The sequence below is a fragment of the Chinchilla lanigera genome, unplaced genomic scaffold (genome assembly GCF_000276665.1).
Source record: "Chinchilla lanigera isolate Chin_1 unplaced genomic scaffold, ChiLan1.0 scaffold00016, whole genome shotgun sequence".
NCBI lineage: Eukaryota > Metazoa > Chordata > Mammalia > Rodentia > Chinchillidae > Chinchilla > Chinchilla lanigera.
In genome coordinates, this window is record NW_004955417.1 from 9,048,291 (window position 1) to 9,064,208 (window position 15,918).

The following is a 15,918-nucleotide window of genomic DNA, read 5'->3' on the forward strand; positions in this document are numbered from 1 at the left end:
GTGAAGATTTTGGATCTATAGAAAATATACAGAAAAATCTTTCATAGTAAAAATCAATTGGAAAAAAATATTCCTTTAACTCCAGGAAGACAAAAGCTGCTCAGGAAAGAAAATAAGTATGTGTAGTCATAGTTCCATGGTCTTCAGTTGTAATTACAGTTATATATTTATACTTAATGATACTTTAAATATTTATAACAATATCTCAAATGGTAATATATGACGAGATTGGGCACGCTCAGGGTAGTATGGCCGTAGACTCAAATAGTAATATATGAAAGATGATCACAAACAGTGACTGTTTAAATTAAAGCAATTTATTACAATAAAGGACACATTGCCATTAATCTGCCTCAACATACTTCCGGCTCACTTGGGACGTTTTTATCCCATTGTTGTTGCCGGCTTCTGAAGGAGATCTGGAGGTGCCCTATTGTGTGTGCCTTTATGAGTTGCCATGAAAACTGTGGTAAATGCTGCCGCTGAGTGCCATCCAACAAAAAAGCAGGCTTGCAAAATATTACAGTGTGTCTTCCTCTGTCTTATTCATCAGATCTTGTAACATGCAACTTCTGGCTTTTCCCCAAAGTCAAAATGAACATAGGGAATAAACACTGAATTTACTCAAGACATCAAGGCCGTTACAATAGTACAATTAAAGGCATTCACAGAAGAGGACTTCCAGAACTGCTTCAGAAAGTGTCAAGAATGATAGGATAAGTGTGTTCAAACAATGGGGAATATTTTAAGGTGATTAATAGCAATGTGTCTTTAGCATAAAAACTTTTAATTTAAACATTTACTCTATACTTGGTCACACTGTCTATGCATTCAGTATTAGCATTCTCTCACCCCCAACTCTGGAACTAACACTCCTTTTTTTTGAAGGTAGTACCAGGAATTGAACTCAAGACCTTGCACTTGCCAGGCAGGTGCTGCACTGCTGAGCTATTTCTCCAGGGTGTGTTTGTGACTCTTGAATCTCCTTTCTTAAAACCCTCCCTGTTTCTTCAGTAGTGGAGTCTTTTCCTTCCCTATGTTGCTTTCTGGCAAGCTCATCCCAGTTCTTAGACTCAAGTGTCTTACATTGCAAGTGCACAAAATGTTCTCACCACAAGAAAAGAAGTATTTGACATGATGGAAGTGTTAACAAACTGATTTGATCATTTATGTATGTATATTCATTATTCACTTGTAAATTTTCAATTAGCAATAAAAGTAACAATAATAATTATTTTTATAGGACAGTTTTATGTCTTAAAGAAATTCACTACACCAGGTGTGATGATGTACATCTATTGTCCCACCACTCTGTGAGCTTGGGGCAAGAAGACTGCAAGTTCTAGCCCAGCCTGGGCAATTTAGCCTAGCAGTTCATTGAGACCTTGTCTCAAAAATAAAAATTAAGAAAAGGACTTGGTACATGGTTCAGCACAAAGGCCCTGGGTTCAATCCCCATGACACATAACACAATCAACCAATAAATCACTACTGTATATTGGCATCACCTGTAGCACTTTTTTATTTTAAAGAAAAAAACCAATTAAACAATGGTACAAAATTTCAAAACAGGATTGCAAGAGAGTAACAATGGTTAGTACACTGTGTATTGGTATCTTCAAAGTAGTTACTCATATTACAAGATATAGGTGTGAAAAATCGATCAAACAATATAGGCACAAAACTTTCTTTCAGTGAACTAATAGAAATTAGTAGTATAACTATCTCAACTATCATATATATATATATTTAAAGGGAAAAATAACAAAATAACAACAAAGATAAAGATAAAAACAAAACACAAAAATAATAAAAAACAATACAGAACTTCAAAACAAGATGATAGGAAATTAATAATGGTTGTTGTATTACATATTGTTATCTTCAACAAAGTTGCTCAGATTATCAGAGGTAAGAATGCAAGATTAATCAAACAATCAAAGAAAATAAAAAATGATTTAAAAAAGCATTAGAAATGATACAGAGTTTCACTAGACAAGATGATAGGAATTCAATAATGGTTGTTATATTGCATATTGTTGTCTTCAAATTAATTGTTCAGAGTACCAGATATAAGCATGCAAAATTGGTCAAAAAAATTTAAGCGTTAACTGTTCCTTTCAATAAACCAATAGACACCAGCAGTACAATTATCCCAGCTATTCTTGTATATACATATATATTTTTTCCTTCCTTCTTTCTTTTTCTTCTCCTTTCCCTCATCCCAGTTGTTCCTTCCTTTTGAGCAATTTCTTTTCCTTTCACATTATCTATTGTGCCTTTCAGATTTTATTTACTCTTTTAGGTTCTTACACTAGGGAGACAATATGATGTTTATACATGTGTGTCTGATTTATTTCACTTATGAGTATGGTTTCTAGTGGCATCAACTTACCTATAAAAGCCTTGAGTTTATCTTTTTATAGCTGAGTAATACTCCATTGTATAAAAATACCACATCTCTTTCATCCATTCCTCAGTTGATGGGCATTTGGGTTGTTTCCAAGATTTAGCTATGACAAATTGTGCTGCTATAAACATGGGTGCACATATATCACTGTGGTATGATGTTTTCAGTTCTTCTGGAAAAATACCCAGATGGGGAATAGCAGAGGTAAGTGGGACCTCTAATTCTAGTTTTCTGAGGAATATCTACACTGATTTCACCTGTCTTCACTCCCACAAGCAGTGCAGAAGGATTCCATTTTCCTCACAACTCCTCCAGCATTTGTTACTAATTGATTTTTTGATAGCCATTCTTTCTGGGGTGAGATGGAATTTTAGTGTTGTTTTAATTTGCATTTCTCAAATGACCAATGATGGTGAACACTTTTTTCATATATTTATTTGCCATTTGTGTATCTTCATCTGAGAAGTGAGCATTCATCTCAGATGCCCTTCTTTGGATTGGGTCTTTGAGTTTGGGAGGTTTGATATTTTTAAAATTTTTATATGCTCTAGTTGTAAGTCCTTTGTACGAATGACAGTTGGCTAAAATATTTTCCCATTATGTGGGTTGTCTTTTCACTCTGTTGGTGATTTCTTTTGATGTACAGAAGCTTTTTAATAAGATGAGATGCCAGTTGTTGATCTTTCAAGTGTTTCCCATGCAATTTTGGTTTTGTTCATGAACACTGTGTCTACTCCTATGTCTTCTAGTTTTCTACCTACTTTATCTCCCAGGAGATTTAGTGTTTCTGTTTTAATATCTAGATCTTTGATCCATTTTGACTTTAGTTTAGTACTTGGTGCTAGACATAGCTCTAATTTTAGTCTTAGGTATGTAGTGATCCAGTTTATCCAGCACCATTTATTAAAGAGGCTATCTTTCTTCCAATGAAGATGTTTGGCACCTTTGTCAAAGATAAGGTGGCTGAGTGTATTTGGAGTTGTGTCTGCATCTTCTGGTCGTCAAGTTCCACTGGTCCTCAGGTCTGTTTTATTGCCAGTACCATGTTGATTTTATCACAGTAGCTTTGTAGTATAATTTCAAGTCAGGGATTGTGAAGCCTCCTGCCTTTGTTTTGTTGCTCAGAATTGCTTTTGCTATTCTAGGTCTCTTCTGCTTCCAGACGAATTTTAAGAGTGTTTGCTCTAGTTCTGTGAGGTATGTTAACAGTATTTTGATCAGGATTGCATTAAATCTGTATAACAATTTTGGGAGTAAGGCCATTTTCACTATGTTGGTTCTTCCTATCCATGAGCAAGGGATATCTTCCCATTTTCTGGTATGCTTTTTAATGTCCTTTTTTAGCTTACTGTAATTTTCAATATATAAATACTTTATTTCCTTTGTTAGATCAATTTCTAAGAATTTTATTTTTCAATGCAATTGTGAATGGTACGATTTCTCTAATTTCCCTCTCAGTGAGTTTGTTGTTTGTGAACAGGAATGTTATTGATTTTTTAATGTTAATTTTGTACCCAGCTGTGCAACAAATTTGATTATTAACTCTAGGAGTCTTTTGGTGGAGTTTTGGGGGTCTTCTATGTAGAGTATTATGTCATCTCTGAATAATAATATTTAACTTCTTCCTTTCCTATCCTTATTTATTGTTTTCTCCCTCTCTTGTCTAATTGCTCTGGCTGATGTTTCAAGAACTATATTGAATAGGCATAGTGATAGTGGGCATCCTTGTCTTGTTTTTAGAGTGATTTTAGCGTCTTGATTTTAGAGTGAAAGTTTTCAGTTTTTGTCCATTTAGTATGATGTTGGCTGTTGGTTTATCATAGATGGCTTTTATAAGCTTGAGGTAAAGACCATCTATTCCTATTTTCTGTAGGGTTTTATCATGAATGAGTGCTAGACTTTGTCAAAAAAATTTTCTGCATCTATTGAGATGATCACGTGATTCTTGTGTTTGGCCCTGTTGATATGGTGTATTACATTTACTGATTTGTGTATGCTGAACCATCCCTGCATTCCTTAGATGAATCCCACTTGGTCATGGTGTATAATCTTCTTAATGATTTACTGAATTCTGTTTTCTAGTATCTTATTGAGGATTTGGTTTCATCCTGTCTTCCCCAGATTCTGATTTCATGTTCTGAGGAGAAACCTCACCAGGAGTGTGACCTCAGTTTTCCCCAGGTGATTCTAATCAATAGCCAACTTGCGATCCATTCATGAGGAGACTGATGGCTTACAAGACAATATTTCACTTTTACCTGGAATTGATTTTCAGATCCTTATTTCCAAATGCTGCCTGAAAGCTGACCCTGGGAGGTGATTAAGAGTGTGTGCTTTTGTACTGTAACAGAACCCTTGCTTGGTTCTGAACTACAATCTTGTGCAAATTACTTATCCCTTTTAAACATTCATATGCTCATCTGCAAAATAGAATTTAAAATATTTTCTCACAGAATAGTGATACAGAAAATAAAGTTTTAAAAGCACCGAAACTACTTTATAATACATTATTACTATCTGCTGGATGCCTCTTAGTTTCTTTAATTTGAGTATGTTGAAAATGAATCACCACAAATTTATTTCCAACAATCAATCAAAGTTGAAAAACGCTACTGTGATCCTTAATCCTGACATGTAACATTACTGGATTAAGAAATGCCTAGCAGATAGGTAGAGCACTCTTCTGGTGTGTCTGAGTGGGTCTTCAGATACTCCCTTGGGTACGATGTCTGGTGCCTGGCCCCTCCCTCTTAGGCATTGTTCCCCCACAGCACTTCCTGGCCCCCATGAACTAAGCAGCTTTGCTCCACCATGCCTTTCTGCAGTGAGGTTTCTGCCTTGGAACCAGCCAAGGATGGACAGAATTCCCTTCAAAATATAAGTCAAATTAAATCCCTCTTTTCAGCTGTAGGAGTCAAATATTGTGACCAACAAAGGGAAAGCTGATTAATAACATACACATTCAACAGTGAGGAATTGGTTAGCTAAAATGCAATATATTCACATGACAACATGTTCTGTTGGGAGGCTGCAGAAATTTATGATGTAAAAAAACTTTATTATGCAAATGGGTGATACATTGTGAAATGAAAAGCAAGCAATATTTCCATTTATATAAAAAACACAAACAAATGCACAAATCAAGATCTCTCTATGTGTGTACTCAGTACCACAGAACATAAGTGTACCAATGACAATAGTTGGGAACTCAACTGAACTTTTTACATTTGCTTTTTGTCCTCTACATTCTAAGATTTTTGAATTAAGCATTTACCTTTTAAGTGAAAAAATATTATTGCAAAATAGAATACAGAATTAATGTAATAATATTTTTTCTTACTCTTCTTTTCTCCTTTGTTCTTAAGTGTAAACGGTAGAATACCATCCTTTCAATCCTACGTATTAGAAATCACGATTCAGCTCTACATCCTTCATCTCAGCTCACACTCTTTCAGTCTCCACTCTCTTCCTTTTGTCTCTGCTTTGTTTGTTTTCTGATCCCTCTTCTTTATTCTTCCTACCTTTGGCTTTTTATGCCTTCATCACATGTCACTTAATGAGTTGAAACCTTCTCTAAGTATCTTCCTATAATGAGTCTTTTCTTATTTTATCCCATCCTCTGTGGCATCTATTTTCCTAAAAGCCAAATCTGATCATATATCCCCTTTGTTATAAATTTTAGTAATTCGTGCTCCTAAATAAAACACAAATATCATTGTATGTTATATTAAACTCTTCACTAGCTGACTGTAATTTTAATCTCATTTGTACACTCCAATGATCCATCCCATTCTCTATAGAATGTTTGGGTCCTAAGGACAAAACCGTGGTGTGATTCATACCTGTATTACAGGGTGGGATAGACTCTTACTCCTGTGGAAACCTTGCAACAGCTTCTTTATCCTTTGGCACCTGGCCTTTAGTTTTCCTGCTCCAAGACCCCCTTGACTTCCTAAGACACTCTGTCTTCTGAGTTCTTGTTCTATGTACTTTTACTACCTTGTTTTATAACAAACTATAAGCAAATTTTTACTATTTACACTATTTGTATATACATTCAATAACAATACTTGGAGTGTTTGCATGATCAAAGGCACTATGCAAGATGGCAAAGGTAAAGTCATGAATAAGATAAATATAGCCCATGTTTTCAGGGCTAAAACACGGGGCAGGGTGGGGGGTAACCATGTGGCAGACAGTGATGTACTGCGGAGAGTGAAGTACTATGGTGTCTCTTTGGGAAGCTGCTTTGTATAGGGCGCTGAGGGAGGGCCCCTCTGAGGAGGTAGTGTGCACATTGAAAACTGGAAGTTGAGATGGAGTGAAACAATTGAGGGGCAAAAGGAAGAATACTGCAGGCAAAATAAGGCTAAGGCTTGTGGGAAAAAACCCCAGCAGTTTGGGGCCTGGGAAGGAAAATGTCAGTGCAGTAGCAGCTCTTGGAAGGGTAAGGTGTAAAAGGACATGGAACTGGAGATGGAGGTTGGACTTTGCAGGACACCGAAATATCTAGACTTTATAAGGAATGAAAAATTATCAGAACAAGAGTAATGGGTTGTGATTGCTGTAATGCGAAAACATTACTTTAGCTTTTTCTGAAAAGAAAAAAAGTTGTGATGGTTTGGATCTTGCCTGTCTTCTAAAGCCTCGAGGGATGAAGGGTTGGTCCTCACTTGATAGTGCCGTCAGGACAGTGATTCTTTTAGGGGATGGGACCTCGCAGATGGAAGTCAGATAATGGACATACGCTGGATGGGAATGTTGGAATCCTGGCTCCCTCCTATCTCATTTTGCTCCCTGACCAGATAAGGTAAAGAGTCACCTGTCCTGCACCCCTTTCTACCCACCGTGGTGTTTTGCCTCGCCAAAGACCCAAAAACAACAGGGACAAATGACCATGGAATGAACTTTTGAAACCATGAGTCAATAATGAATCCTTTCACCTTGAAGTTGATTTCCCCAGTTTTTGTCACAGTGATGGAAAAATGACTAACTTAAAAGGGCTATAAGTTCGTGAGTATAACAGACAAAAGAGGGAGGCTTTAAGCAGCCCTGTAGAGACATGATGGCCATGTTCAGTACAGAGGCAGCCTTGAGAAGATTGGAAGACTTAAGTGAATTTGAAATAGGATTTGAAATAGAAATGACAAAGTCTGCCCACAAAACAGTGAGAGTTGGGATCTCCAGTCTTTAGCTTTAGATGATGTCCAGTGGAGCTGTTGCTTTAAAAGGTAGGCTGGAGCCATGGTCTACAGCTAACTGTTCTCAGGGATTTCAATGTCACTAATCAAGACCATCAGTCTCTGCATTTCCATTTGGGCCAGTGATGTCAGTCAGAGCATCTTTAACCTATAAATTCAGCCTTGGCTAGCCAAGCCCAGACAATTCTCTCGTTGCTGCCTATTGTTTTTTCCAGCCCCCCACTTCTGTTGTGCATCTGGTCTGATGTCAGCTCTTGTCACTCCATTTCCTCATCACTGTATCCTCAGCACTCAGCACAAAACATGACAGATCACAGGTGCTCTGGATTGTTTGCTGAATTAATGCGTGTATGAATAAGTCCGTTGACAGCAGACTCATGGTTTATCACAGTGAAGCTTTGATTCTTCACAGCAATTACATTTGCTAAGCTTACATATCTCCAAATTAAAGAATTCAGGCCTTGCTGAGGAGAAGTAACTCAACTTCATGTACTTAAATGATATGGACATCATTATTCAGAAGTCTTGCTTAAGTAGATCAGAAAATGAGGGTTATGGTTCTTGTCACTTAAGGTACGCCATCCTTGTTTGAGTCAACCATGCAAATGTAGGCACCACTAAAGGGTGGCACCACTGTCTGAACCACCTTTGAAATTTGCCTTGTGTTTTTAAAGCCAATATTCTACATTCATGAGACGTCTTCTTCTTCTTCTTCTTTTTTTTTTTTTTTTGCTTGGGACATCACTTATTCCCTTATTTTTTTGTCTTTTTGAGACAGGGTTTCACAATGTTGTTCAGGCTGGCTGGCCTTGAGCACACTTTGTAGTCCAGGCTGGCCTTGAACTTGCAGTTCTCCTCATGCTTCAGCCTCCCAAGCTCCGGGATTGCAGGTGTGTGCTACCATGCCTGGATCCCTTATTTAGAATATCAAAATATTTTTACAATCACATTTGGAACAATAGAAAGTAAATCACTCTCCATGTTTCCAGAAGACTGATTTAAGAAACTGAGAAGCTCACTTCATCCCTTCTGGGCTCTGAATTTTCATCTTTCCAGGACCTCTGCTCTTGGTTCAGTAAATCCTTTGGCTACTGGTTCCATGAAAGCAAGAGCATTGAGCTCCTCCAACAGGTGATCCCGCATCACTTTAAGGCAAACACACATCTGCATGCTCATTACCTGTCAGAGTTTTTGAGCATCACCAGTAAGAAGAAGCAATCATATGACAACACCAAAAAGAAAGAGAATTTACGTTAATGCACAATTCTGCAGCATAAACCATTAGACAAAAGAGTCCATGAGGCTTGTTTGTTTCTAATCCTTCTGTTTTATAGGTCACAGATTTAGCACTCAACCTCACTGCTTTATTTTCTTCATTTTAACTTAGTAGTTTTATTAAGCAAAATGTCAGGTGCCTGCCTGTCTCCTTCAAAAAAAATTTTTTTGGAAAAGATAATATGCCCAGAAATAGCCAAACAAAGCCAATTTTGCCTATCTTGAATATTCATGCTATTCATTAGTGCTCATAATTGTACTTTCTCCAAGTCAAACTATAAAATACCGGTGTCAGATGAAGTTTGTAACAAAGAGTCCAGGAAAGCATACTAATTTTAGATGAGTGAGTTTGAGGTCACATCCTTTTCCAATGTGAAATGAGGTAGAGATACCTTCAAATTTTGATGAGATTCTAGCAGCACAGATCATGACCTGATGCAATGTGAAGCTGATCTTCAGAATTCACTGTGGTCTGATTTTACTTGTCCTCAAGGATAGTCATTAGCCTGAGCTCACACTAGTGGAATTCGGTTTTAAGGATAGGGCAAAGTTTCCGTGCTATAATTACTTCCATCTGCTACACTCACACATGTGTTCCTGTAATAAAATTTTCTAAAACTCTCCAAAGTCCACATGCCCCCTTTTGACCAGGCTCTTGCTGTACTGATGTTTCACCTGCAATTCCGTCTGGATGGGAATCTGTCTTGCAGCTGGCTGCTGCTGCAAGGCTGGGGGTGGTGGAGGGAAGTACAGCATTTGCCTTAAGATTCTAGTGGCAAATTAAATACAGACGTTTGCCCTAAGCACCAAAGATTATGGTCACATATGTTACATCATACACCCTGCTCAAGTCTCTGCTCATTCCAATGAACTCTTCCTTAATCCATTTTGTTTATTCATTTTGAAAGATGCACAAAATATACAAATATATTCTTATTGTAAAAGACCCCTTTCAACAATAAGAAATAGGAAAATAAGATAAATATCGCATCAAACACACTCTCTTCCCTCCTTCCAACCTACTAAACGAAGTTTTCAAGAGTTATGAAATTTTCTTTCCTTAAAAACAAGCTTAAGTTCTCTTTTTTTATGAAATACAAAGATTTCCAAAACATCTCTAAGTGGGAGAAACGAAAAGAAAATACTTCATTAACTCACTCTAAATCACAAGTTGAAAATACATCAAAAGAAGCAAAGCTGCATATTAATAAGTATATGGAGGTGTTACTGAATTAGTCTGATGAATCTAAAAAGTTTATGAAGACATTTTTGTATCTGAGCCTTGAGTTATTGGAAGTATAAGCTAATCCTCATGTATGTGAATGTGATATGTGTTAGTAAAACTGATTCAAGTGGAATGCACAGTTGTGTTCTCTATGTTTCTAAAGCACAGCTCCCAGGGACACTGGGCTGAATCTGGAAACATCGCTGGGGCGTGAGCAAGTTGTGTGTTGCTTCCTGGATCAAGATATTGCTGAGACTCCACCAAGAGATCAGCAATATGGATGTTATTGTGTCACGGAGTCCCTCACATCATGGTTGTTAGATCTTTAGAAAGATGTGCAAGATCTTTAGAAATTGTGTTATTGTGTATGACTTTGTATATACATGTATAAATATGTGATACATACACTTTATATATTTGCTGAGATGTATATTTTCTTAACTTTTTGGTAGCAAATACAGTACACAGAGTTTTCACAGTTGTATGCATTGTAGATATTTATGTGAACTTCAAAGTTAGTCCCCACAGCTACTAACATTCCTTAAGGAAGGTGAAAAGTTCAAAGTCTAGAGCTAATGGTTCAGGTTGTGAGATTTATGTGCTTCTCCTGATGAACGTTTGGTCTGAGAGATACCACTCACTTGAAAATAAAATGTCTTCATTCCTTGGCAGATGGGTTAAGGCACTCAAGAAAGACAAAGAGAGACAAGAGAGTAAGATTGTGCAGTTGTCAGGGCTCAAGCGGAAGGAGAAGACTTCAAGACCAAGAACCGTATGGTGAAGATCAAAGAGGTAATCTAACTGATCCCTTGGACATCAATCCCTTCCTCAGGCTGGGAACCACAGATGACACACGCCTGTCAAGCCCACACTGAAGGGTCTCAGGAGACACACCCTCCCCTGTAACTCACTCAGAATCCAATAAACCTGCCAGAAACTTCTTCCATGACTCCCGCTTGCCATCTATTACTTATTTGATGGAAATTAAGAAGTATATTTTAGCATCCACCTCAAAACCATTTCAAGTTTCAAAACCTCCAACATTTGAAGGGTTGTTTTTGAGCACTTAAAAACTAGATTTCATGAGACAATAATAATATTTAGGTATTTGGGTGAGGAAGTAAGACGATGAAATTAATTAACATCAACCCACTATCTGATTAATGAATTACTTCTGCTGCAGCCATCCGCATATTTTTTTTCTGAGCCCATTACTTTGTATTTTTGAATTTAGCATTCCTTTGCTTTTTCTTTCATTTTTAGATGTTTTACCAAGTATGCCTATGAAATTTAGATTGTTTAACTTTATTCATTTAGCTTCATAAAAAAATTAATTATTAATTCATGTCATGCATTTATCCTTCAAAGTAATATTTCTAAAGTTCACTGAGGTTGTAAAATTCCACTCATACTCATTGTTCTGTAATATTCATTTGTCTGAATATTTTACATCCCAATTATCATTTTTATGCAGATGGACAACTCAGGTTTTTCCATGGGATTTATTTTTCTGTTATACGCCATGCCATTATGAAAGACTTTGAATTTTTATGCTGGTTTCCAAGGTAGAACATGATCTTCTTATAGAAACTTTTCAAACCATAGAATAAAAATCATTATTGGATCATGAAATAAACTGAATGAGCCCCAACCATAATTTTTTAGTGAAATAATTGAGTAAAAATAAGAATAATATTTATAGAATTTAAATTTCACATACATATGAACACACTGGGTAGCAAAGCTGGAGGTAATGCCAAATCACTTTCCAGTTGTTAAATCAATTTATATCCTCAACACTTACATTGTTTTCTGTCTTTTTACCACAATGTAAATTTTTTTTGATTTTCTAATGTGAAATCTTATTAGGATATCAATTTTTATTTTCTGGATAATACTGCACATTTCCTCAGTGGTTATTTGTCATATTACGTATATTCTTTAAAAACATTTTTAGGTGTTTTGCTAATTTTCTACCAGATTATTTATCTTTTTCTTATTGCTTTAACTCAAGTATTTTATATGCTGTGCATACTGACAGTTCACTGGTGCTGTATTTGACAAACATTTTTTTCATTTTGTGCATTTTGTTATAAAAAACTTTCATTTGATAAATAGAACTTTTTCATTTTAATGCTATTCATCTGTTACTTTTTTTTTGTTTAGTGATTTGAAATCTTCTTCAATAATTCTTTTCAAAGACATAAAGTATATTCCTAAATTTTCTTAACTATTTGAAAGATTTGACTTGAAAGGTAACATCAGGTAGGGATCAAAGACATTTTATTCCATAAGGGTACTGGATGGCTCTTCTACCATTGTTTGCATGGACTATCTTTTACTCAATGACCTGTAGTGTCATTTAGTTAACATATCTACTTTCTACATATTCAAAGGTCTTTCTAGGCCCTCTGCTCTACTCCATTACTTACTTTGTCTACCCTTAAACCATATATACCACACAATCTTAATGACTAGAGACCAGTGTCTCTCAATCAAGGAACTTTGACATTTAAGGCAGTACAACAAGGCACTGCAAAGTATGAACTTTCTTTTCACTGCAGAATGCTAATCTTTGGTGAGTAGTACATCTCAGCTAATGTAGTGTCAAAATCATCTCCTCTCCTCCATTTTCAGATACTCCACTGGTAATGTGATCAATTGAAAACTAACTGCATGGCTGGCTTTACAATGGATGTAAGATATTTGGTAGGGAAAGTCCTCTATTCTGATTTCTCTTTTTTAGTTTGTTATGATTACCCTGGGACCTTTGCATTCTAGAAATATTTTAAGAAGTTCCTCAAAACATACCATTTTGATTGGGATTGTACTAAATCTATAGCTCAATTGTGGTAGAATTTGTATGTGATTTTATCTTCTTCCTCATGAATAACACCACACTGACAAAGAGACTCTACTATTTTCAGTGAAGAAAGAACTGCCCTAAGTCTCTTGTCTTTTTTATTTCTAGGGACCATATTTTTGTAATTATAAAGGAGAAAACTTTATTACATAGTTTTGAATTACATAAATATAAAATTGATTTTTACATATTAATCCAATGTCTAAACATCATACTAAGCCCGCATACTAATTCTTTTTTAAGTAAATTTTATTGTGTTGGTGAGGAAATACAGAGGGGTAGTATATCATTTTTATCGTGCAAGTTAACATATATATCATCTGACAGTCATCTATTTCTTGTTTTTGTTTTTAGGTCAAGAGCAGCTAAAATCTACTCATTTCTCAGGACTCCTAAATATAGTCAAATTTTATTAACTGTAGTCTTTATGTTGTAATTAGATCTCTGTCTTGCTCATCCTATATATCATACTTTGTAATTTTAATAGTTTATGTACATTATTTCAGTTTTTGCCTAGATAGTAATTATAACACCAGTGATAATTGTTTCTTCCTTTCTGGTTCTTATATGTCTTATTCTTTTTTCTCTCATGATTGGTTCAGACTTTATGTTGGTTTCCTAGGGACATTGTAATAAACTGCAACAAACTCTGTGCTTTACACACCATAATTTACTTTCTCACTGGCCTGGAGGTCAGAAGGCCAGAACAAAGATCTTAGCAGGATTGATTCCTTCTGGAAGCTCTCAGGAAGATTCTGTGCCATTACTTTCTTTTGGCTTTAAGAAATGAATTTAATCAAATATATTTAAGCTATATAACAAGATGTAATGGGATACCTCTGGACAGTAAAAGTGACCACACTGAGGTAAATTAATACACCTGTCTATTCACATACTTTAAATTTTTTGTAGCAAGATCAACTGAAGTCTTTTAGCATGAATTTTAAATACATTTATAATTTTATTACCTAGAATTTTTAAAGATTTGGAACAAAGCTAGGATGCCTGCTTTTAACACATCTATTTAACACAGTACTGGATGTACTAGCCAAAGCCATCAGGCAAGAAAAAGAAATAAAAGCATTCAACCAAGAAATCTACTAGAGCGAGTTAATGAATTCAATAAAGTTCTAGGATATAAAATCAATGTATAAAACTCTGTATGCAAAAATAACAAAGCTGAACAAAAATAACTAAGCCAAAAAAAGGCTCAAGAGAACACTCCCATTTACAATTGCATTAAATACTTAGAAATAAATTTAACCAAAAAGGTGAAATATTTATGCTGAAAACTACAAGTAATCAATGAAAGAATTTAAGGAAGACTCAAATAAATGGAAAGATATCCCATAAATATGGTCTGGGAGAATTAATGCTGTTTAAATGTCTATACTACCCAACCCAATACACAAATTCAGCACAATCTTTATTGATGTGTACTCATCAATGGCTCCACTCACTGGTGTTCATAGTTGAATGTAATGTCAGGAGGTGGGGTCCAGTTGGAGCTAGGTCACTGGGGCTTGTGCATCTGATGGGTATAACTTGCTGGTGCTCTTCCTCTGTGCTCTGCTTCCCAGCATCCATGAAATGAGCAGTTTTGCTCCCCTACACTCTTCCACTTTGATGTTTCTGCCTCAGAGCCAGGCAACCATTGACTGCAACCACTGAGACTGTGGCCAAATAAACCATTTGCTCTTTAAATGTTACAGATTTAGGCATTTTGTGCCAACTATAGGAAACCAAACCAATACATATAGATAAACCATTTTAGACTGACAGTTACTTTCTCTTCATTCTTAAAATATCATTTTTAAATTTTTCTTCTATTGTTACTTTAGAGTACTTCTTTATTGGTGTAATTGTATTTCCTTTGTACAAAATATGATAAAAAAAAGACAAATGTTGAAATTTTAAAAAATGTATTAAAGAGATTGCCTTTAATACCACTCAGAATAATCTCCCCCATTTTGAACACACTCTTACCACATCATTCTTGTCACTTTCTGAAGCAGTCCTGGAAGTCCTCTTGAATGAGTGCCATTAGTTGTGCAGTTGTGGCTGCCTTGATGTCCTGCATGCACTCAAAACATTTACCTTTTGTGGTCATTTTGACTTTTTAGAAGATCCAGAACTTGCATGGTGACAGATCTAGTGAATAAGTGGATGATGACACATGGTATGGTTTTTAAGAGCCTGCCTTTTCATTGGATGGTACTCCACACCAGCATTTACCATACTTTTGATCATACCTTGTAAAGATATTTATGATCTGCTTCAGAAAGTGGCAAGAACGATGCAATAAGTATGTGCAAATCAAGGATGAGCTTAGTGATGAGGATCAACAGCAACACATATATAGTTGGATTTGAACATTCACCAAAAATTTTGATCACACCTCTTGGTTTCCTTTTGAGTGGTTTTAAGGAATGTTCTTTTGTGCTTAGTGTCCTGAAACTCACTACAGTGGAGTAAATTTAATTTTATTTATTGTTTGTTGTACATTTTTTGGTTCCCCTGCATTCATGTTTCTTAGTGTTCTAGAAAAGTATCACCGTTATCACTGAGTGTTGCTTCTCCCTTTAATTCTTTTATTTGATGAAGATTGCTTTTCATTCCTTTTTTCAGATCCTTTAAATTTTCATTTTTCACAAGATGTGTTCCTACACAACATTCTCTTAATAATTCTTCTTAATTATTTTTGTTTTAAAGATGCATTGTGCTTTTCTTTTATTTCCATAGCTTTAATTTCTAAAGGTGTTATTTAGCTCTTTTTCAAATTAGCTAGGTTATATTTGAGAACGTGTTACTTATATTTCCACTGTTTTATTGTGAGCATGCTTTACACATAGGCTATATCTGACATTTTAATATCTAAGGTGGTTGGGAGTGTACCCTGCTTGCTATTTCTGTTGATTTGGTTTCTTTTTTTTTTTTTTTTTTT

The 15,918-nt window shown here is 35.6% G+C and overlaps 1 long non-coding RNA gene across 1 annotated transcript in view; it reads right to left on the reverse strand.

Moving 5' to 3' along the window:
- Positions 1 to 15,918, reverse strand: part of LOC102016807 — a 76,984-nt gene that overhangs the window by 18,392 nt on the left and 42,674 nt on the right. The gene's annotated exons all lie outside the window — the stretch shown is intronic.